Source organism: Euprymna scolopes, chromosome 15 (assembly GCF_053919585.1).
Source record: "Euprymna scolopes isolate OS-2025 chromosome 15, ASM5391958v1, whole genome shotgun sequence".
In the NCBI taxonomy this organism is placed as follows: domain Eukaryota; kingdom Metazoa; phylum Mollusca; class Cephalopoda; order Sepiida; family Sepiolidae; genus Euprymna; species Euprymna scolopes.
The window spans coordinates 90107331-90134300 of record NC_136496.1 but is presented as its reverse complement, the minus strand read 5'-3'; the positions used below and the strand labels follow the sequence as shown (position 1 = coordinate 90134300).

General features: G+C 32.1%; 1 protein-coding gene across 6 annotated transcripts in view; it reads left to right on the top strand.

The window, feature by feature from the left end:
• The window catches only part of LOC145293981 (uncharacterized), a 185733-nt gene that overhangs the window by 70961 nt on the left and 87802 nt on the right, over window positions 1-26970 (top strand). The window contains exon 1 of one of the 6 annotated variants that reach the window (XM_080140872.1): window positions 15316-15529. The exons of 4 other annotated variants lie outside the window; for them this stretch is intronic. The gene's annotated coding sequence lies outside the window, so the exon portion shown is untranslated. Of the gene's footprint in view, window positions 1-15315; window positions 15530-26970 lie in introns of those variants that run through there. One more of the 6 variants, XM_080140871.1, reaches the window with a different exon arrangement.

Sequence of the window (26970 nt, the reverse complement as noted above, 5' to 3'; positions counted from 1 at the left end):
TGAACCTGGAACATAAGGACATTGTAGATGAAAGAATCGTATTGTCACATTTAAAACAACTTTATTAACTCGTCTATGTTCACATGTAAATATAAAAGAATGAAAGATAAGGGTGTTGGTCCATGGATATAAATGAAAACAAAAGGTTAGAAAGCCCACTTGGTGCTGAATAAATTCCCCATCAAGAGAGAAGAGTGCATACATAAAAAGTAGGATGAATGTCCTGTTTGTAAGGACAGGAAAAACAATTTGATATATGAGTGTTGTCCTTTTATTCTCCCTATAACCCCTTTCCCACAAGAGACGTTGTTATCCTTTCTCTTCTCTATCGTTATTTTCATGGAAAAGTGCTGTCTGAGCTTCAGTCTATGCCCCCCCACGCCAAACTTTTACAAAAAGCACTCATCTAACAACAATCACTACCAACAATTCCCCCTACTCTCTATCCGTACCTACATCTGAACGTAGGTTCCATAAATAAAGCTTCTTTCCTAGAACTGCCCGCCTCTTGAACTCTGTTCCGCTGGCATGCTTTCCAGCTAACTACAACATGGTCGTATTTAAGTCCAATAAAAACAAGTTTTTGATGTTTCGTTTCTTCAAATAATACTATTCTACCAAACTTCTACCACCAACGATCACTAAGCTGTCGTCTCAGTGACCATTTTGCACTCATTAACCCTTACCCCCGACTGGCTTTCGGGCCTTGGTTTAGCGATGACTCCCTTGTAAAAAATAGCTATTTTTTTAGGAGTCTAAAATCTGTTGACGACACTTGACCTCAAATATTCTTATCGGAGATTATGTAAAATGTTGCGTATTAACGTATAAATGCTGTTGGTGTTTGCGCAAGTGTGTGAGAGGGTGTTTAACACATATCCATAAACAGTTTTTTTTTTTTAATATGGTTGTTCGGCAAATAGAATACTAACCTTAGCTAATACTTTATGCGTGTGTAGCGCACAAACAAAGGGACATAACTTTCGTCCACTGCTTCCTTTTGTTCGCCAGCAGTTGACATTGACTTGAAGCTCTGTAATAAAGATACTTCCAACTGTCAACATATGCAGTTAAACACGCGACAACTTTTGTTAAACTTTGTCTTATTATTTCACTTCCATGTCCTTGTCGCAATGTCAAGTTTCTTTTGTTATGTTTCTTTTATATATATTTTGGGCTGTAACGTCTTAGTTGTTTCACAGGACTTACTAGAACGACTTATCGCCGAGCTAATATCTCGGTAATTGGCCCGACTCTAACCTTTTTTCTTGTTATCTATATCAACCTGTTTTCTTTGTTCCTAGGACCTTATTGTGTCATTTTTTTGCGCTTAGAATTAAGGAAACGTTTGTTATTGTTCTCAACCTATTATTGTTCCTATTTACAATGCCTCCCCACGGGACAGAGTTAGACACCAGGATCGTTTTTTAACATGGAGAAAAGGTACAGAAATAAAAATTGTCTCAGTCGTGAAGGACTTCTCCTCCATTGAAAGAGAACGAGAAATGGAAGTGCCGCATCTGAAGAACAGATACTACACTTTGATCTTGGCCAAAAAGCCAAAATTCAAATCGATTGCAATTTGTTTGCAATTCTCTTCTCATCACTTTTAGTTATAGTTTATTTTCCATTTCTTCCAAATTTGCTTCGATTATTATTGTACCTATTTACTATGCCTCCCCACGGGACAGAGTTAGACACCAGGGTCGTTTTTTAACGTGGAGAAAAGGTACAAAAATAAAAAATTGTCTCAGTCGTGAAGGACTGATCCTCCACCGATAGAGAACAAGAAATGGAAGTGTAGCATCTGAAGAACAGATACTACACTTTGATCTTGACTAAGCTTCGATTATTATTGTACCTATTTACTATGCCTCCCCACGGGACAGAGTTAGACACCAGGGTCGTTTTTTAACGTGGAGAAAAGGTACAAAAATAAAAATTGTCTCAGTCGTGAAGGATTTCTCCTCCACCGAAAGAGAACAAGAAAATGAAGTGCAGCATCTGAAGAACAGATACTACACTTTGATCTTGATTATTGTAGCAGACATTCTATGATCTGTCAAATATTTAAATTGTGCTTATTTGACTTAGCTATGTAAACAGCATAGCTAAACTAGCTAATGTACGGGATTTTATCGTAAGGCTTCAATCTGTTGTTGTTGTTGTTGTTGTTGTTGTTGTTGTTGTTGTAGGAGGAGGAGGAGGAGGAGGAGGAGGAGGAGGAGGAGGAGGAGATGTGCCAAGAAGATGAGTCAAAGTTTTTCAAAAGACTGATTACACAGGATGAAACCTAGGTTCATCACTAAGATCCAGAGACCAAAGTCCAGTCAATGCAGTGGAAGCACTTGGACTCACCACCTCTAAAGAAAGCAAGGGTGCAGAGAGAGAGAGAGAGAGAGAGAGAGAGAGAGAGAGAGATTGATTATCATTAGGCCAGGGTAAGAAATCCCCATCGTCCAATCAGTTCTTTTAGAGCTGGTTTTTCTTTTCAATGTTTTTAATCAAATTTATTCATCTTCAATTCGCCAACAAGAGAAAAAAAATCTGAAAGTTAAAAGTTAAACACAGACGAGCTTGACGTTATGAATCGAACTGCCTGAAAAGCAAGAAAAAATACTGCGTAGTTTTGCCGAAGTACATCCCACGCAAAGCATTCCGATTGGATAACAGATTAATCACTCCGCGTGGGCATGTAAACTTAAGTGAAAGAAAATAGTTCATCATCATGAAACAGTTACAAGACTAATGGAATCCGTTTGTCGATTAATACGTTTTATATGACTTGTCTTTACTATTTGTTGCAGTTTCTATTGAAATACGTGCGTAAATTTTGTAAATAAATGAAACCAGAAGTACTATCATTGCGGCTAGGATAACAGCATATTCTTTTCATTGATTTGACTCTCGGGTGTGTATCCGTTGATATCTTATATGCTTTTATATAGAGTGATGTGATTCTCGGTTGATTAACTGTGTCTGGTATATACCCGAGAGTCAAAACAATCATAAGAATATTCTGTTGTCATAGCCCTAATTATCATACATTCTATAATAAAGATCAATAAGCGTATATATATATATATATATATATATATATATATATATATATATATATATATATATATATATATATGTGTGTGTGTGTGTGTGTGTGTTGGGGGGGATAAAAAGTGTTTGCAAAATATATATATCAGAGGCGTGCAATAAGTAATGCCCCTGGTCCACTTCCCATAGCAGTAGAGCAACGAAACTTGGCACAGTTATTTCTCTACATAGGAACCACCCAGAGTTATGCATTTCTCCCATCATTTGATGCAGCTCTGGAGACCGTTTTTGTAGAACACCCCAGGTTGGTCCTTCAACTACGACATGACTTCAGAAATCAAGGCTGAATCATCTGGGAAACGCTTTCCTTTCAAAAACAACTTCATGGCTGGGAAGAGGTGAAAGTCAGAGTGGGCAAGGTCAGGAGAGTAGGGAGGATGGGGAAGGATTTCATGACCACACGCCCATGCTTCTGATCTGGCGACATGAGAGTTGTAGACCAGATCGTTGTCCTGCAGAAGGCGGGTACCTTTGCTGATCTTGCCCCGTCTCTTGATTTTGATAGCTTCTCTTAATTTCCTCAAAAGTAAAGCATAATAGGCTCCTGTAATTGTGGTACCTTTTGCCAGGAAATCTGTCATCACTACTCCTTCCTGGTCCCAGAAGACTGTGAGCATGACCTTGCCAGCGGAGGGCTGCACCCTTGACTTCTTTGTAGGTGGTGAGCCTAAGTGCTTTCACTGCATTGACTAGGCTTTGGTCTCTGGATCATAGTGATGGACGCAGGTTTCATCCTTTTGGAAAACTTTTACTCATCTTCTTGGCACATCCCCACGTTCATCCTCAAGCACTCGACGCGTTCTCGCTTCTGGAATGGTGTGAGCAACCTGGGAATCCATCTGGCAGACACCTTATGCATATGCAAATGGTCATGAATGATAGCTTCCACAGACCCTGTGCTAATCTTGACATCTTGGGCTATTTGGTGAATAGTAATACGCCGATCTTCCAAAATGACAGCCTCAACTTGACAGACAGATGCCTCATCAATGGCAGAAGGGGGGCGACCAGGTCTGGGAGCTATTTCCACAGACTTCCGGCTATGCTTGAATTCACAATGCCAGCGTTTTACAAGGTCATTTGATGGGGCATTATCACCATAAGTTTCTTTCATTTCATCAAAAGTCTCCTGTGGTGTGCATCCTTTCAAATACAAAAACCGGATCCCTGCTCGACATTCAACAAGTTCCATTTCACACCTGACTCAGTTCAAACACCTATAAAACAGAAACTACAATTAGTTCAGAGCTGTAATTTGCCACATAGCCCGTAGAGATATAAATCATTGCACATGCAAAATTTCAGCTAAATCAGACAACTGGAAGTATATCAGGGGCATTAATTACTGCACGTCTCTCGTACTGATAAATTTATGCTTCATTTTTTCCAATATAATAGCTATGTTACTCATTGTTCGATCTGCAGATATATAAAATAAATTCCTAAAAACAGAAACCAAATAATCATATTCTTGGGAAAAAAAATTTTCAGGGAGAAATATGGGTCATAAGAATTTGCAAGACTTATTTGTTTCAAAATAAATAACATTTTTAAACATAATTTAATTTTAAACATTTTGTCATTATGATAATAGTACTATATATTGATAAGATATTACAAGAAAGTCACAGTTATTGCTCAAATAACAATTAACAAAACAATACAAATTTTTAAAACAATTTAACCCTTTTATGCGCGTTCCTCTATTCTTAATCAAATCCATCAGCCTCTTATCAACAGAGGATGTTAATTTATGCACTTGTTGAAGTGTGATTTCAGAAGATATCGCCTTAATCCCCTCCCAAAGGTCTTTTTTACTGCTGAATTGATGCCCGTTTTCGTAAACCTTCCTCTTCAGAATCGATCAGATGTTCTCTATTGGATTCAAATCCAGGCTCTGAGGTGGCCAATCCATCAGACTTTCACCAGAGATCCCATGGGCTGAAAGCCAAGCTTTTGTTAACTGAGAAGTATGGCTTGGGGCATTGTCTTATTGAATAATGAAATTCTGGTTGACAGCATCATTTTCTTTTAACCAAATAAATTCAAAAATCAAACACAGTAGTTCACAGAATTCATTTTGACACCTTCAAGTACAAGAAAAGAGCCAAGAAATTCACTACCAATAATCCCAACCCAAATCATCACTCCCCCTCCTCCCTGTGAACGTCTGAATTGCAAGCGTGGGTTATTGCCTTTTAGAAGCACTCCCAACCGTCGGGGCCGTCGAGGTTTGCTCTAGTCTTGTCAGTCCAGAGAACATTTTGAAAATTGGTTTTCAAATATTTCGTGGCCTATGCTAGTCGTTTCTGACAGTTGATATCGCTCAAAGAAGGAGATTTTTTCGGTGTTCTTTGGTCTGCTATTTGTTTTAAAATCCGATTTCGCGTCCTTTTAGAGATGTCAGACATTCCTGCATGGTCGAAAATAGCTTTGCTTGTGTTGTGTGGGTTTGCTAGCACACTCCTCTTGATTTTTTTTCAAATCTCGTGATGAAGTCACCTTTGGTCTGCCACTTTTGTGCTTTTTTCTTCCATCTTTGCCGTCAATAACGAAACGTGTCACAGTTCGATGATCTCCCTTCAAAATTTTTGAAATTTCTAATGTAAAAGCCTTCGCAGCAAGTAATTTAACAATTTCGCTCTTCTCACTATCTATCAGCATCTTTCCTTCAGCCATAAATAATTTAGGTTACCTACATAAATTTTTGGCTCACTTGAAAAGAAGAAAATGTTTTTTCCGCAAAATGTAATAATGAAAAATTTGGATTGTCAAGTAGATCAAAAATCACATTTTGGATATCTCCTTCTTTTCGCGAAGTAACCAAAGATATTTGTGCCGTATATGAGGAAAATCAAGATAGACGGATACCAATAAAAAGGAGAGAAAAGCAGCATGACACCCTTCATCGTCGGCTTAATTATAAAAAGTATTGCTTGATTCCATTTGACTGGAGATCGACTTCTCCTTGGACTACTGCACTCTCCGGAAAAAAAAGTTCATTATTTCAGGTGTTTTGAAAGCTTTCCTATCGAATTATTGGCATCGTCACGCTGGACTTAATTTTGGATTCCCTTCTCTCTAAAGTACTATTTTCGCATTTCGGATCAACTTGAGAGAATTTTCATACAAACTGAAATATTATGCGCGGTTTTTTTTTTATATTTTTTTACATATCCAATATTTTTTCACTTCTTTTCTTGGCAATTTATAACTACAATAAATTGCTGTTTCCCTTAATGTCATAACTAGCAACTTCTAGCATTGCTACAAATATAATTTGCTGATTTCTTTATGTCCTCTGATGAGAAGAATAACAAGAATAGTATTCATTGAAACTCCGCGGACTAATGACTTTGTAAGTTGTTTTTGAAGTATTCAGTCGAACAATAAATTTTGATTGTAAAGTTCAACATACAGCATTAATTTTCTTTCTCTTATATATATATATAAGAGAAAGCTATAAGCTCCTTATCTTGAGTATAGCATATTGAGAAGTGATACACGAATTACCATTAGCGTATGAAGCGATGCACAAAACGTCGTTAATTTACGGTTCACACAACCGTCGCCGATTAACGTAATGGTTAAGAGCCTTGACTCTCGTACAGGCGGTCGAATTTCAATCCTAGCTTGAGGTAGTTGTCTGTCTATCTGCACTGATGAGCAGGGAAACAGTACTGTATGAGGAGATATATATATTTATTTGAAGATTTTGAAAAACGAGAAAAAATTATATAATGTATATACATATATCTATGTACAGTACTGTTTCGCTATTTTACAGCTCATCAGTTTCAAAGACTTCTACTGAGAGATTGTCTTTAGGGTTTGAACTCCCTTTTAAGTGCATTTGTTTAGGTTTCTTTTGCGCTTGGTTCACAAGGCAGATTTTTATTCATTTTTATGGACCCATGTTCCCTATGATTACTCTAATGATTGAAATCTTTTTAAAGTTCTATTTTTTTTTTTTTTTTTTTTTTTTTTTTCGTGTCGTACAATTTGTAACTCTTAATGATAACCTTTTACGACACACCAGTAATCATTTTGCGCCACGGCAAAGTGGTTGGGAACCACTGGGTTAGAGACTCTTTTACGTACTGTCAAAAAGGAATGGACTTATTTCCAACAGTTACTTTACGATGGAAATAAGTCATGCATACCACGCGTAAAACACGTTTCAGAGGATCTTGCAAAATAGTTCGTTATGAAAATATCGGTTATCTTTAAGATTTGGGCATTTAATTCTCTCTCGGCTCTATTTCGGCCGGCATTATTAAGGACACTGACTTCAATTAAGTTTGCTACTCTCTCCATCTTTTCCCAAATCACCACATCAGGTTGAAGAGTCTTATAAGTAGATAGCTGTAGGAATTGCAGTCATAGTCGATCGTGTATAATTTTTTAACAACTTTAATTCATCCCAAATTAAGCATTTTTACTGAAATATAAGGGCTAGATTTATAAGGAGTATCCTAAGATTATACAGTAAGATGTTTGTTCACATTACATTTATCTATTGGTACAGTCGAGAGAGCAAGGAGTTGAATCCAAAGGTGAGCTGTCTGATGAAAGCTATTAGAATATATAGTTTTCCGCCATCTGAGGTCCTTTACAGTGAATGGTAGAATTTGTTGCTAGTTAGGTCAGTCGTGAATATTTAAGTCGATGGGATAAAACTACAATAAAATCGATGAAAGTATTTGTAAGACAAACACAGATATGAAACACTACGGCGATGTGACAGGGGCTGGAGTTAGGTAGACAGCAATAAAACTACTAGGTTAGTGCAGTGGTTCCTATGCTTTTTTTTTTTTTCATTGCGCCATACTTTTGAGGGGTTTTTTTGTTTTTGTTTTTTTAATTTCCACGACACACCCATCACAAAAAAAATAAAGATTTAAATGACTATTTAGTAATGCTCACCAATGTTTATTCTTATGGGAATTTCTAAATATAAAAAAATATTATGCATATTGTCTCTCCTTTTTTATATTTAAACATCGATATCATGTAAATTTGTATTTATTAATAAAAAATAACTCCGATTATAGCGATATGAAAGCTGTTTTCCAACTATAACAATTTGTGACTTCCACCGATAACTTCTTTACGACACACCAGTAACATTTTGCGTTACACCAACGTGTTACGGCACGGTGGTTGGGAACCACTGAGTTAGAGACTCTTTTGCATCCTATCAAAGAGGAAGGGACTTATTTCCAACAGTTACTTTATGATGGAAATAATTCATACATACCAAGCGTAGAATCACGTTTTAGAGGATCTTGCTTAAAAAGTTCGTGATAAAAAATATCGGTTATCTTTAAGATATGAACTTTATCATGGTGTTAAAATGTTACGTAACATATTTTGACCCGTGTAAAAGTATTATTTTAGCCGATAACATAAATAAAAATAGAACTGAAACTATATTACATTTTTATACATTTTTTATATTGAAAATATTTATTAATCAACAAATTGTTTGCTTTTTTATTTTCAAGGGAAAATGCGTCAAATTTATTTTGACATTTTTTTAGGTGTGTGTGTGTGTGTGTGTGTGTGTGTGTGTGTGTGTGTGTGTGTGTGCGCGCGCGTGTGCGTGTGTGTGTAAAAATATCTGCTAAAATCGAACAGAGCAAAAAAAAAACAGATGCAATCCTCTATCTGTATAAAAACCAAGTGCACCTTAAAATGGAGTACTATGGCCAAATCTGGCCAGGAGCTGCTCGGCTCGACCTATCTTAGCTTGGAAAGTTTAAAACCGACTTCGAAACCTAGTAGGTCATGGCCTTTTCTCTTCCTTGAAACTTTTTCCCCACAGAAGAGAGGTTGCAAGACTGCTTCTCCTCTATCATTAATTTCATGGCAAGTGCTCATCTGAACTCCAACCCATAGCACCCCCTTGCCAAACTTTTCAAAAAAAAAACATTCGACTAACTACAATCACTATCAACAATTTACCCTATTCTCTATCTGTGCTGAATCTAAACACAGACTCTATTAACAAGGTTTTTTTCCTAGAACTGTCCGCCTGTGGAACTCTGTTCAACTGGCCTGCTTCCCGGCTGATTACAATATAGTACTCTTCAAGTCCAATGTAAACAAATTCTTATTGAGCTGTCCCCTTAAATCATCTAAAATCTACCCAATCTACACTATCAACTTATATTCATTAACCCTAATCTTCGAATGGCCTTCGGGCCTTCATAAATGGTGACTCTCTTGTAAAAGAAAAAAAAGATAAAAGCAGCGATAGTTTTGCTTAAACATTGGTTGAAAAGTGTGATGTAACATTTTGGCACTACGACAGAGTTCACGCCTTCAAGATAATTTTTCAAACAATCAAACGATATTGAATCGAACGTTGGTTTCGTTTTTAAAGTGTTATTATAGTTTATAACATGGTCATTGTGGATTAAGACAAAGAATAGAAATTTCCTCCATCTTCATTGATCAAGGATGGAAAATTACGGGGTTTTGTCGTTTAATGTCATGTATAAAATGTACAACTTAGTCCTCCTAGGACAACGCCCGCTACTTTCACTCGCTGTCTAACCTTGACGAATATATAACAATGTATTGTAGGTCGTTAATAGCCTTATTGTGAGATAATCGTGTCTAATAATAGTCAAGTTTATTATAGAATCGTTCAGTTAAAGATTAGATTATCATCTACTGCTTGATAATAACAAATACTACTACTATTACTACTACAACCACTACTACTACTACTACTACTAACAACAACAACAACAACAGTAATAATAATAATAATAATAATAATAATAATAATAATAATAACTAGCGAGATCTGTGGAAATTCTACAGGGGACTTATCCATATGTAATATATTGATGTTGGTATTCTGTAGATGTTCAGTTTAAATGGAGACGCTCTGATATTATGGTAGTTCTTTTGTTAAAACTGCAAAATTATTTATCTAAGCTAGCACGAACGTCCGGCAAAGTCTGGTTCTAAAGTACGCTTAAATATGATATTTGCAGATTTCGTATATATTATTATAGAGTTAATGTTCTATCGATTTTTATATGTTATAAAATTGCGATTTCAAAAATAATATATATATATATATATATATATATATATATATATATATATATATATATATATATGACTTGGGTGCATTAGCTTCAATCGAAACCGAAATAAAAACTCATGAAAAAAATATATATATACATATATAACTTGAGTTCCTTCAGCCAATCAATCGAAACCGAAACCCAAACTTCTGAAGAATTCTTGATAAAATTATTCATAAAAAAAAATAGATTACTGGAGTGCCATCAGTTATAATCGAAACCGAGACCAAAACTTGTGAAGAATTGTTTATGACAAGAAGTGAAAGTGCATAACAATTAAACGACCCGGATATAAGCGTGATACAGAAAATAATACATGCGCTATCATATTAAGCTGATGATGATGATGATGATGATGATGATGATGATGATGATGATGATGATGGTGGTGGTGGTGGTGGTGTTGGTGGTGGTGGTGGTGGTGGTGGTGGTGGTGGTGATGATGATGATGAAAAATCTTTTGGAAGGACTATTCTGATAAGTGCAGGCTGTGTGGTTTAACTCTTGAAACAGTGTCACACATTGTTAGTGTGGGTTCTACACTTGCTCAAAAAGAGTACAAACATCACCATGACAAAGTATGCGCAAATCTGCATTGGAGTTTGTGCCAAAAGTTTAGAATCCAAGTAACGGACAACTGGTTTTAACATTACCCGGAAGCGTTAGTGGGAAATCAGGACGTTAAGATTCTCTGGGATTTCATAGTTCAGTGTGACCGAGAGATAGATCACGGGAAACCAGGTATTGGATTTGTGAACAAAAAGTCGAATGAATGCCAAATTATTAATATGGCTTGCCGAAACGATATCAACTTAGTAGGCTAATAGAATGAGAAACTATAAAACTATCAGAAACTAGGGGTGGGTATTGCTAGGTTGTGGAATAAGAAAACTTCCATCGTGCCAATCATCAAAGATGCGCTTGGCTCAATTTCAAATGATCTTGAGAAATAGTTGAACTCCTTGGGAATCAAGTACACCATCACCCAGAAGTCGGTCCTGCTTGGCAAGTGTTTCCCATTTAATTGACTCTTTGACTCTGCTCACTAGCTTTGGTGTAAAAGGTAAAAGGTCACTCTTAAGTAAAAAAAAAAAAAAAAACGGTGTAAAACTTCACAACACTATGAAGTTAACGATCATCATCATCATCATCATCGTCATCGTCATCGTCATCATCATCATAATAATAGTAATAATAGTAATAGTAATAGTAATAATAATAATAATAATAATAATAATAATAATAATAATAATAATAATAATAATGTTTTGCGAGAAACAAAAAGGAACTAGAGAAGCTAATAAACTCAACTAGAACATTCAGCCAGGATATCTAAATTGAATTCGGAATAATAAAGCGTGCACTGCTAATGATAATAAGGGGAAACTTGAGGTGGAGGGAATGGAACTACCCAACGAAAGAGAGATGAAGACACTAGACGAACACGAAAGCTACAAGTACTTAGGAGTTCTTCTATTTGTAAACTATAATTCACCCCAGACAAGGCATAGAAACACTTTGACATGACATAAGGGGCTACTATATCTACAGCGTTACTATGTAAGGAATTGGGTAGCGAAATATTTGTTAACATTACCATTGAGCTTATGCATGTCAGTACAATCGACAATGCAGGGAAATTAGAGGTAATTCAAAAGTCTAGGAGTTCGGAGGAAGAAACTAATTAAATTAGAAAGATTTTCGGTATCTATGATTGAATGCTGCGGTTTAGTTTCGTCTCCATTCCACTATAGATTGAAGGTCTTCCTCTAAGATTTCATTCGTTGTTTTAGATATGTGTTCATCTGGAAGCATATACCATCAAATCAACAAAATGAAAGATAAAATTAGAAACGAATGCCAAAAAGAAAAAAAAACTCTTGGAAACTAAATTATATAAGCATGTGCATCATTACTAGTAAGATACTATGAACTGTTCATTGGCTGGACCAAAAAGAACTGAGACATCTAGATCAGAAGACCAGGAAACTTATGACCATGCACAATGCATTGCATCCAAAGGATGATGCTGACCGATTCTATGTGAAAAGAAAAGTATTAGAAAAATACATAACGCAGAACACATACAGAATAATCACTGCAAGAAACTTTGTAAAATTGAATGACAGAAAACGGAGGAGATGGATGATACGAGAAAAGGAAAATGAGAAGAAAACATCTACATGGACGATTCATAAGGATGGCAAAAGATGAGATTCGCCAAAACACTTAGACATTGAAAAAGGACACCTAAACAGAGAAACTGAATCACTAATAGCAGCAGCACAAGAAAACGCGATTAGAACCAATTATATCAACGCAAAGACCAACAAGGCACAAGAAAACATAAAAAATTTGTAATGCCATTATCAACTGGCACCACACCAAATAGTCCAGAAAGGTCAAGAGGGATGGAAATATCGAGGAAAGGAAGCACTAACCAGACATCCACTCGATAAGTGCGAAGAGAACAGGGACCTTTGGGAGATTTATTGCTACCCAAGTTCCAGTAAACACCAATGGCCATTGTTAGCAATAAGTAAATGGCACGCGGCTGTTGCGAGGATGCAAATTAATTTGCAAAGTTTATTGAAATAAGTGGAACCTGTTGTTACCTAGACTCTAAGGAACGTCGCCGGTTGTTCTCAGTGAACACTCTCTTATTATGATCTGTGTGAAAACTCCTAGTGAGTACCATAATAATAAAGTTACAGTGCGGTATCGACTAGCACCACACCAAATAGTCAAGAAGGATCGAAGAGGATGGGAAGACCTAAGGGAGAAAGCACTAACCAGACTTCTGCTGGATGTGTAAAGAGAACTAGGACCTTGGAGAGGCTTATTGCTACCCAAATTCGAGTGATGACTAATGGCCATTGCTAGCAAGAAATCATTGGCAAACGGTTGTTGTGATGATGCAAAGAGATGGATATGAAAAGGAGACTTGAACAGAAAAATGGAGTTACTATTGACAGCTACACAAACAATTCAATTCGAACAAACTATATCGAAACTAAAATAGACAAAATGTAGTAAAACGGCAAATGCAGGCTCTGCGGATATAGCGACGAAACGGTGAATCACATAATAAGTGAATGCAGCAAACTAGATTTTGAATTGAAAGGCATGTTTAATTTGAGAAGAGTTTCTGATGGGTAACTAATCTGTATAAGTCATGCGACGAAGAATAGTTTTCGGTGGGTAGCTAATCCGTACAAGTCTGTAACTGTAGAAGTTTGCAGACGAAGAGCAAAAATCTTTCTCGTGTGGACACGAAAAATTATTTGCAGGAATTCTAAACGATCCGATATGTTTTATTAAGTGATTTCGGCTTTTGATTGGTTGCGAGCAGAACGTGGCTCCATTTGATTGGTCAGTTTCTATCACCAATGGTCTATAAATAGAACTTTCCAATTTTCTTTAATCATACCCTCGCATGTTATCAAAAATATTGCAACACTAACACTAATCACTAAAAAAAATATATGCAAGAACTGACATGAATCCTTGTGGAGGACAGTACACTGGGAGTTGTGCAAAAAAAAAACTGCATTTTGAATGTGCAGAGACAAACTGGAGAAAGTACTGAAAAATGAAATCGTCTAGGAGATGGAGGTATAAGCAGATAAACTCGTCTCAGCAGAAAATTAAGCAATGGAACGTGTTAGAAACTTGAAAACGGATATGGACAATCATTATAGTATAATATAAATCGTGAGAACACTAGGCACAGTTTCGAAAAAAAAATAGAAAAAAGACCGAGAGAATTTGGAATCAGAGAAAAGACTGGGACTATAAAATTGGACGACAATAATGACACAGATGAAATCTTAAGGAAAATCCTCGAATGCGGCAACCAACCAACATAAACTTCAAACGTTAACCAATCATGTTGAAATCGCAATCTGAAGAAAATAAAAACATTGAAAAAATACAACTACATGGACTCAAGGAAACTTAAACTGCAAGAAATTCCATAAACCGCCCATACTCGCCCCTTCCCTCAAGAAACACCGACAATGGCATCAGTTTAAGAGTCAATCTCACTTGAAATAATCGTGAGGAGTCATGTATGATAAAGGATCAGACTTTACTTTAAGCGTGTAAAGAGTATTGCGACCTTGGGGAGACTTTTTGCCACTCAAATTACAGAGAATACTAACGGTCATTGCGAGCGTGAAATCAATGGTAAACGGCTGTTTCGATAACACAAAGTCATTTACAATGGTTATTAAAAGATATGGATGGAACTGAAAATTTGGGAGGACTTGTTGTCACTCTGAATCCAGGGAACACAATCGGTTATTATCAGTAAGCAATTACATATGGTGAAATGTTTTTGAACTCCTAGTGTGTAAATACTACTACTACTACTAATAGTAATAATAATAATAATAATAATAATAATAATAATAATAATAATAATAATAATAATCACTCGAAAATCCCATACTCAGACAATTTACTTCCCTCTCTCACAAAACACATACACAGCTTGGTTAGTATCGGAGAATTTGGCGGTGAATAGTCGAAAATGATGGAAAGACCAAGTTGGAAAAGCATGGTTTAGACCTCGATTGCAAGAGTACGAAGAGTATTGAGAAGAGTTTATTATGAGGCTAATTGTTATTCAGTTTCCTTAAAAATAAAAAAAAATGGCCGTTATCAGCGAGAACTTAACGGTAAACGACTGAGAGAGTTATAAATGCTCAGCGAAAGAGGAGAAAGTTTTGAGAGATTTGTTGTCACTCAGTGTTCAGGGAACATCGCGGTTTTGGGTTTTTTTTTAAGTGCGCAATCACTGGTAATGTCTTGATTGAGAACTCTTAGCGAATGAGAAATAATAAAAATGAAAGAAGATATTTTAAACACCGAATGATTGTGTCACGCGTTTCTACGGAGGGAGAGTAAGGGTGGAGAGTAAGTCGTCCAGTGAGTAGCGAGTAAATTGGAGAGTCAATCATAACAAATGATTTCATCGTTGAGATATCGTATCTACGCCGAACCGATTCCTACCTTCGCTATACACCCGCCGACCTCTCTCTCTCTCTCTCTCTCTCTCTCTCTCTCTCTCTCTCTCTCTCTCTCTCTCTCTCCATGCCGTTGGCTTACTTGTTCGTCAGCTGTTACCTGACAGGTGCCTGACATCTGTGTGGCCATGTGACTCGCTCAAAATAACAGCACCTCCGCAGCAGTGGTGGCTTGTCAGCTAGCTTGTCGAGAAGTCCGTAAAACGAGGAGTTGTATCTGACTTGTACTGATATTTTCTGCCGGGCTATTTTGTGTCGAACGTGATTGACAGTTATAGAGAAGCGGTAAGTTGATCATTTTAAATGGGCACATGTAATCTCTCTCTCTCTCTCTCTCTCTCTCTCTCTCTCTCTCTCTCTCTCTCTCTCTCTCTCTCTCTCTAAGTCTATCCATACAGTAATATATATATATATTATTATTATTATTATTATTATTATTATTATTTATCTATATAAATTTTATGTAAATATTTTCAGTATTTACTTCGACAGTGCTCGATACGTAAGTAATGGTAGGTATTAAGTTTTTTTTATGTGTGTGTATACATATATATATATATATATATATACTTATATGAGAGAGAGAGAGGAGAGAGAGGGAGAGAGAGAAGGGGAGAGAGAGGCAAAGACAGGGAGAGAAAATTCAGAAAGTAGGAGAAAAAGAGGAAGATAGTAAAAATACATGTATAATTGTAGTTTTTTTTTCTTTTTCATTTTATATTTATATAAAAAGAGAGACAGACACACACACAGACATATACAAATTTATGAAAAACATTTAAAGTTACAACTTCAGTAATTCAGTAAACCGAAAGCAAGTATAAATATTAATATGTATATGACAATGAAATAATATTAATATTCATATCATAATGAAATAAATATTAACATTTATATGACTATGAAATTATATCAGTATTTATATGAAATGAAATAATATCAATATTTATATGACAATAAAATAATATCAATATTTATATGACAATGGAATAAATATCAATATTTATATGTCAATGAAAGGAATATTAATATTTATATGATAATGAAATAAATATCAATATTTATATGAAAATGACATAAATAGTTATATTTTTTTGACAATTAAATAATTATTAATATGTATATGACAATGAAATAAATATAAATGTTTATATGACAATTAAAGAAATATCAATATTTATATGATAATGAAAGAAATATTAATATTTATAGCATAATGAAATAATTAGTAATATTATATGATAATGAAATAAATATTAACATTTATTTGACAGTGAAATAATATCAGTATTTGTATTACAATGAAATAATATCAGTATTCATATGATAATTAAATAATTATTAATATTTTATAATAATGAAATAATCATTGATATGTATATGATAATGAAATAATTATTAATATTTTATGATAATGAAATAAATATTAAGATTTATTTGACAGTGAAATAATATCAGTATTTATATTACAATGACATAATATCAATATTCATATGATGATTAAATAATTATTAATATTTATATTATAGTAAATATTAATAATTATTTAATTATCATATGAATATTGATTATAATTATTATTATTTTATGATGATGAAATAATTATTAATATTTATATGATAATGAAATAATTATTAATATTTATATGATAATGAAATAAATATCAATACTTATATGACAATGAAATATTATCAATATTTATATGATAATAAAATAAATATTAATATTTATATCACAATGTAATAAATATCAATATTTATATGATAATGAAATTAATATCCATATTTATATGACAATGAAATAAATATTAATATTTATATGATAATGAAATAAATATCAATATTTTTATGACAATGAAATAAGATCAATATTTATATGACAATTAAATAAATATAAATATTTATATTACAATGAAAAAATTATTAATATTTATATGACAATGAAATTAATATTTATATGACAATGAAATTAATATTTATATGATAATGAAATAAATATCAATATTTATATGATAATGACATAATAATAATATTTATATGACAATAAAATAAATATTAATATTTATATGACAATAAAAACATTATTAATATATTTATGATAAGGAAATACATATTAATATTTATATGACAATGAAATAATTATTAATATTTATGTGACAATGAAATAAACACTAATATTTATATGATTATGAAGTAATTATTAATATTTGTATGATAATGAAGTAAATACTAATATTTATATGATTATGAAGTAATTATTAGTATTTGTATGACAATGAAATAAATATTAATATTTATATGACAATAAAATAAATATTAATATTTATATGAAAATTAAATAATACCAATATTTATATGAGAATGGATTTACTATTAATACTTATATGACAATTAAACAAATATTGATATTTATATGATTATGGAATAAATACCAATATTTATTTGATAATTGAATAAATATCAATATTTATATGATAATGAAATAAATATTAATATTCATATGATAATAAAACAAATATTAATATCTATATGACAATGAAATAAATATAAATATTTATATGATAATGAATTTAATATTAATACTTATATTACAATTATATAAATCTTAATATTTATATGATAATGAAATTAATATCAATATTCATATGATAATGAAATTAATATCATTTTTTATATGATAATGAAATAAATATAAATATTTTATGATAATGGAATTAATATCATTTTTTACATAATAATGAAATAAATATCAATATTTATATGATAATGAAATAAATATCAATATTTTATATCACAATGAAATAAAAATCAATATTTTTATGATAATGAATTAAATATCAATATTTATATGACAATAAAATTAATATCAATATTTATATGATAATGAAATCATTATTAATATATATATGATAATGAAATCATTATTAATATTTATATTACAATGAAAGAAATATTCATATTTATACGATAATGAATTAAATATTAATATTTGTATTATAATAGAATAAATATTAATATTTATATGAAAATGAAATAATATTAAGATTTATATGACAATGAAATTAATATCAATATTTATATGACGATGGAATAAATATTAATATTTATATGACAATTAAATAGTATCAATATTTATATGATAATGAAATAATTATTAATATTTATATGATAATGAAATAAATATTAATATTTATATGACAATGAAATAATATTAATATTTATATGATAATGAAATAAATATCAATATTTATATTACAATGAAATAAATATTAATATTTATATGATAATGAAATAAATATTAATATTTATATGATAATATTTATATGATAATGAGATAAATCTTAATATTTATATGATAATGAAATAAATATTAATATTTATATGATAATGAAATAAATATTAATATTTATATGATAATGAAATAAATATTAATATTTATATGACAATAAAATAAATATAAATATTTATATGATAATGAAATAAATATTAATATTTATATGATAATGAAATAAATATTAATATTTATATGACAATGAAATAAATATTAATATTCATATGATAATGAAATAAATATTAATATATATATGATAATGAAATAAATATTAATATTTATATGACAATAAAATAAATATTAATATTTATATGATAATGAAATAAATATTAATATTTATATGATAATGAAATAAATATTAATATTTATATGATAATGAAATAAATATTAATATTTATATGATAATGAAATAAATATTAATATTTATATGATAATGAAATAAATATTAATATTTATATGATAATGAAATAAGTATTGCTATTTATATGACTATGAAATAAATATTAATATTTATATGACAATAAAATAAGATCAATATTTATATGATAATGAAATAAATATTAATATTTATATGATAATGAAATAAATATTAATATTTATATAATAATGAAAAAAATATTAATATTCATATGACAATAAAATAAGATCAATATTTATATGATAATGAAATAAATTCTCATATTTATATGATAATGAAATAAATATTAATATTTATATGACAATGAAATAAATATTAATATTTATATGACAATGAAATAAATATTTATATTTATATTAGAATGGAATAAATTTTTATATGCCAATGAAATAAATATTAATATTTATATTACAATGAATAAATATTAATATTATATTACAATGAAATAAATATTAATATTTATATTACAATGAAATAAATATCAATATTTATATTACAATGAAATAAATATTAATATTTATATGACGATGAAATTAATATTACTATTTATATGACAATGAAATAAATATCAATATTTGTATGACAATGAAATAATATTTATATTTATATGACAGTGAAATATATATTAATATTTATATGACAATGAAATAATATTAATATTTATATGATAATGAAATAAATATTAATATTTATATGAAAATGGAATAAATATCAATATTTATATGACAATGAAATAATATTAATATTTATATGACGGTGATATATATATTTATATAACAATGATAACTAGATGAAAAAAGCTCAATATTCCAGATAGAGTAATAATATAAGAAAATTGTATTTAAACTCTGTGAACTAAAATTGAGAATAAGTTTATTTTTCGAAAAAGAAAACAAATAATAAAATAAAATTTTCTCTTGGTCCATGGTGTTTCAATGAATATGCTTATATCCTCAGAGGGAACGTTGTTAAGAAAATTATATTTATAGGCAGTCTACAACTTTTGCTGGTTAGCACATGAATTAAAAACTAAAACTTATGAATTAAATTATATTTATATGAAAGTTATTAAAGTTTTTTTTTAATTTTTTATTCGTATTCTGTATTATTTTTATGTTTACAGAGTTTAAATCCAATTTTCTTACACACACACACACACACATACACACACACATATATATATATATATATATATATATATATATATATATATATATATATATATTATTTTATAGTAAATAACTTACTACCTATCTCTATCTATGCAATAAACGCTGTTTGAGTAACTACTGAAAACCTATACAAAATACAGGGTGGAACGATAAAAGTGTCGCACTAAAGAAAACAGCACTACAGCTTTATTTTTAAACTTTTATTGAAAAAATCAATTCAAGTAACTTGATTATGTAGTAGAGCTGATATCTATTTAATGTAACCGCTTTCAGCCTCAATCACCGCCTCGTTATGGGCTCAGAACTCGGAAGCATGCCTTTTCCACAAGCGTCGGCGGGAGTTCATCGGATGGCGGCGATTAGGCTGGTTTTGGTGTTGTGGAAGGTCCTGTTAGTGATGCTCTCGACGTATGACCAAACGAAGTAGTCCGGCGGGTTCAGGTCGTGGGAGGAGATGGCCAGTGAGAGAAGGATACAAAGTCGTAACGCTGTTTCTGGATCTCTTTGGACTTGTGGGCCGGCACCCAGTCCTGCTGCCACACCTAGGGTCTAGCAGCGGCTACCTGACTACTCCAGGGGATCATCACACTCTTCAGCACATTCAGGTATACCTTTCTGTTCACTTTCAAGCCGACTTCAAAGATGTGAGGTGGAATAATGTGGCCCTCACTCAAATCCACACCAAAGATCATAACCCTGACCGGAAACTTTGTTTTCATCACCCTGAGAATGTCTCCATTCATGGCAATCTAGCGATGCATTTTGAGAGTGCTGACAATGGTCATGTTGTCATAACTTGGATCGGTACAGACCATGAGTTGTACAGCGGCGCATCTCCGATCTCGCTCGGTGAACATTGTGTCACTTTCAGACATGATAGAAGGCTCTTATCGCTCTTAGGATTTATATACAACTGGCCAACTAATAAATGGTCGGCAAAAAAAAAAGAAAACTGATTTTCATCAAATGGAAATGGAATCTTATCGTCTTTTCTAGGGCGACAATTTTATCGTTCCACCCTTTATATTGTCTATTGTGTATACATGAAATTATATATATATATATATATATATATATATATATATATATATATGGTAAAAATATTGTTGAAATTCAAAGACTTACATTTTTTCTTTTATATAACTCTTGTTCATTTCATCCTGGATCTCTTCATTACAGCCGTTGTGTTAATGGGATGGCAATTCTATGATTTTATGTTTTCATAGAAATTTTCTTTCTCGTTAACTCGTCAGATGTGATTTCCATCCGATGTTACCAACAAAAAGTTAATTTTGTACATGATAAACCTAGTACCTTCGTTTGGGAAAAAGAAATTCCATTCACACGTTGTTACAGATCGGCCATCTTTGGTACCATGCAAACCAAAATTCTTGTTTTAAACCTTATTTTCGTATTTTTTATGTTAGTCTTAATTTCCAATTTTTTCTATTATTTATTCTTTCCTATGTTTTTATAATTTTTATTACTACATATATGCGTATTTATTCTAATATTCATTTTGTTTGGCATATAATAAGAAAATTTACATAAATCCAAAAGTGTATTGTAATGTAAGATTTACCATGGAATACTTCTGGTTAGAACTAATGTGTTATTTTCTGTGAACAAATGTTTAGCAGTTGTGTTAAAATATTTCTTTCTTATCTTTTCTTTGAGGTGACTAATCTAATATTTCATGAGGAACTTTGTATTTCTAAATTAAAAATAGTAGAAACTGTAAGTTATATAAAAGTAAGCTGATTCTAATATTTGATTGTTAGAGTGGCCTTTTTAAAGCCAAATTTTGCGAATTTGGTCTTTGTTGAAGCAGTTTTGCCTTCAAAAAATTGTATTTGGCTTTTTTCAAAGGTTAACGTACAGACTGACTAAGGAAAAAAACAAGCAGAATATTATATAGGTAGAAATTATCGCCTTCATTGACAGAACTCGGATATGAGAGTGCATTTTTGCTCATTAGGATTAGGTCAGCTCCAGCTACGAAATGTTTTAGGTGATCCACGAGGCGCAACTTCGTGTCGCACATACTTCACCATTCGCTACGGTAAAGATGTGCTTGGCATGCAGGTTCAAGAACGTATCTTGTAGCAGATTGCAGGTACACCATTACAGTACCGCTTTGTCACCTAACCGCCTGGCGAGTTTTTTTTTTCGGGGGGATATCGCCCCCAGTGAATTAAACGCGCCCCCAGATACCAACCCGGAAATTTTTACGATTCTGCACTGTCTGTACCGCGCCCCTTATATATATATATATATATATATATATATATATATATATATATATATATATATATATATGTGTGTGTGTGTGTGTGTGTGTGTGTGTGTGTGTGTGTGTGTGTGTGTGAGCCCCTTTAAGAAACTTGTTTCTTATCGTTGAGCACTTTCAGTTGAAATAAAAAGTCGGTCAATTTAGCTCTTATGTGCGGATCATCATATAATGATTAAACCACTCTAACAGGCGTTAATAAAACATTTTAAAAAATAAGTTTAAATTTCAACAGTATTTTTTGCGGTTAATGGTGACCGAGTGGATTAGGTCCTTGCTAATTAAGCGAGAGATGGCTTCTGTTGCCGGGTTCGAATATATCGACCGGTGTTAATCGTGACATCTTGCACTGATGATTCCCGAAAGGATAAAACACGAGTGTCTGTAGGTATTTAATAATTAATTATATACATATATTTATATTCATATATATATATATATATATATATATATATATATAATTATTTTTTTACTATAATAATTATTATTCAGAATAAAGTTATCCAACAAATCAACTGGTATGGAAACCTGTTATTATAGCTCTTACAAAATATTATTGGCAGTAATATTCTACAAGGACAATCCCATCTAAATAAAAATTGCTCAATATACAAGATAGAGCAAATAAATGAAATTTCAGTAATTCAATAAATTTAAAATTTATGACATAAAATGGTAAATTTCCAGTCAAAATGTTTTTATTATTATATGTAAGACAAAGAATACATTTGAAATATTATATCTCCTTATCCTATAGGGTTTCGATTTCTTCCATCTCTTCAGAGGAGAAAATATTAGCAAATGATTATGATGGTTTACACCTTATTTGCTAAAACCAGTAAGACATGGAAAATCACAATTAAAAGTTTTTTAAGTATTTAAATATCATAGAGTAAGGGAAGATAATGAAAAGGATATTGAATTTCACATCCAATTTGTAGGATAAAATCCGAAGTGAAAGTCTTTGGTAGCAGTGAGGTAATGAGATCCAATCTGTATTTTGAGTAATCCACGGCACAGGGTAACAGTCCGAAGTAAGCATACTTTCCTGGTTTCTTCTTTGTTTATATAATGAGTCCGGTAAATAAATTATTATTTGAGTCCAGTGAATCTATTTATTAATAAACATATAATTTTTTCATATATTTATTTAATATTTTTATATAATAATAATATATGAGTTTCAAATTCCACTCCAAAATAACTTCAATTTGTGAATAAAATAAAATAAAAACGGTTTCTGTTTTTATTTTATTTTATTTTGGAGTTCAGTCGAGCACTTGCTATGAAAATAATGATGGAATAGAAACTGTCTTGCAGCGTCTTTTCTGTGAAAAGTTGCAAGAAAGAGAAAAGGGCATCGCCTACGAGGTTTCGGAGCCGATTTTGAACTCTATCAAACGCTCGTCTGGTCAAAAACCACTATCAATAATTTCCCATCTGTGCCTAAACCTAAATGTAGATTCCATGAACAAAGCTTCTTTCTTAGAACTGCACGCCTGTGGAACTCTCTTCCAATAGTCTGCTTTCCAGCTGACTACAATTTGATTGTCTTCAAGTCCAATGTAAACAAGTTCTTGATGAACCGTCCCCCTAAGGAATCCAATTTACAAAATTCCCATTACTTATGCTTACTACGCTATAATCACATTGACTAATTTATACTCATTAACCCTTATCCTCAGGTGGCCTCTAGGCCTTGATAAGTGGTGTTTCCTGTGTAAAAAAAGCTAGATAGGGCATTGAGCAGCTCCTGCCCAGATGCGGAAACATTACTTCATTTTAGGACGATCTGGCTCTTATACAGATAGAAGATTACATCATTCGTGAGATACCTACTGGAGTGGTAGAGTGATCCAACCATTTTTCTAGCGATATTGGCAACAGATTTGATGTATGTGTTCCATTTCAGATCAGGAGTGAAGGTCAGTCCCAGAAGCTTGTCAAGACATAGAGCTTCCTCAAGACGAGAACCATTTATATATATATATATATATATATATATATATATATATATATATATATATATATATATATATATATATATATATATATAGTTAGTTAGTTAGTTAGTTAGTTAGTTAGTTAGTTAGTTAGTTATAAAATATATATGGCGATTAAGCTACACTGAATATTTTGCTTTTCATCCACTCTAGGATTCTTCAGGCTTATGCGCATAAGCCTGAAGAATCCTAGAGTGGATCAAACGCGGAATATTCAGTGTAGCTTAATCGCCATATATATTTTATAACTAACTAATTAGCTCTACCTACGTATTGAGCACTTTTGAAGTAAATACTTAAAGTTTACGCATAAATTTATACTTTCGTATATTAATTTTATGTGAGTAAATGAAGTAGTTATATATATATATATATATATATATATATATATATATATATATATATATATGATTACTAATTAATTATATTATAAAGATTTTTCAAAAAATTATTACTTATTTCCTCATTTTCTCGCCACGCAGGACTTCTCCTTACGGTCGGGACATCACCCGCGTCTTTAACGTGATCGTTTTCTTTCACTTGATCGTCCTTCTTTTTATAGTCTTTTCTCCTTACAATGACGTCATTTCGCATTTCGTACGCATTTGCTATATGCGCCTCCGCGCCCTGTTAAACAGTTTTACGCATAACTTTCCCGAAAACAGTGAACTGGAAAATGAGTTATTGCTTTAAACTAACGACGAAATAATAAAACATTCGGCAAAATTAAGCGATGAATTAAATAGCATTAAAAGACCTCGATTGTTGTGCCTTTCCTTTTTTTTTTTTTTTTTTTTTTTTTTTGCATAAATCCCTGGCATTGATTTGAAAAGAATTAACCATTTTCATCCTTCACAAACACAAAACCGAATTAGGATTAAGTAGCTGACTAATCCATCACCTTCTTTTCTTAATCCTCCTTAATCTAATTGCGGAAGAAGGAAAAGTCGAACGATGTGTAAATTGGAGAAAAATAACGAGTTTTAATAAATAACATCTTCAAGCACCCTGACCCGTAAACACACAAACTGAACGAATCAAAATCCTTTTATTTAAATAGTAGAAAAAAATATGCGTACTAAATATAATTAAGAGATTCAATAAATCATGACATTTCATTTATGACTTTGTCATGTGACAAATAGCTGACACTTGGTATGTTTATTACGTTATAATTGGAAAAGCCCAATTGATAATGCCAGATCTTCTGACGTCATTGTAAGAGTCTCATTTGATATATGGCTACGTAGAAGAAAGTTGAAAGGCAGTAACAATTTGGAATAATTATTTTTACTCCAGTGTCAAGTTGCTTGATCAGTGGGCATTGCCGAACGCCACACGGCCATTAGCACACTTATTGCGCTTAATATGGATAGCACCTTACAGTAAGCTCCAACTTGTTAACACATACAGCCCTCGTAGGGAGGTAGATAAATAAGAGCAATGATTTGACGAGCTATCGGTAGTAGTAGTTAAATTAAGTTTCTTCGTAGTATTGGCTGTATTGTTTTCCATTTATACGATAAATCCATGGAAAAGGGTTGGCTGTTACAGCCTCTTGCACTTGCCGTGGTGAAGTGTGAGATTTTTACCGTCATTGGGTACTGTTGTTAATACAGTGTAATCCGGATATAAGAGACTTCTTAGGGGGGCACGTTTTCTTATATTTGGGTTACACTTATATCCGGGGGTCCTTATATCCGGGTTACACTGTACATTAACACGGTCTCTAATTTGAGACCAGAGAAAATCTCTCTTATATCTGCTTTTCTTATATTTGGGTCTCTTATATTCGGGTTACACTATAGAATAGAGATAGGCTTACAGCGTCTCTTCTGTGGAAAATAAGTTGCAAAGAAGAGAAAAGGGCATCACCTACGAGATTTCGGGGCCGATTTGGAACTTTATCAAGGCTAGATAGGGCGCACCGAGCAGCTCCTGGCCAGATGTGGCAGCAGTACTGCATTTTAGGACACACTTGGCTCTTATATAGATAAAGGATTGAGTCAGCCTACTGGAGCGGTTGAGTGATCCAACCATTTTTCTAGCGAACTTGGCCACAGATTTGATGTATGTATTCCATTTCAGATTAGCAGTGAAGGTCAGTCCCAGAAGCTTGTCAAGTCATGGAGCTTTCCCAGGACGAGAACCACGCACACTTTGAATTCGAGAACTAAAAGCAATGTAATATATTACTTCAAGTTTATTATATATATATATATATATATATATATATATATATATATATATATATATATATATATTTCAAGTCTGTAAATCAAAAATTCTTTGAGTATATAGGTTGAGAGTTGTCTTCACATACACGTCCTCATTTATATATATATATATATATATATATATAAGTGAGGACGTGTATGTGAAGACAACTCTCAACCTATATACTCAAAGAATTTTTGATTTACAGACTTGAAATTTAGTACATAGTGTATTCAGGCATGTGGAAAACTTTTTAATCGGTTTTCATCCGAGAAAACGGGCTGCTAAGTGGTTAA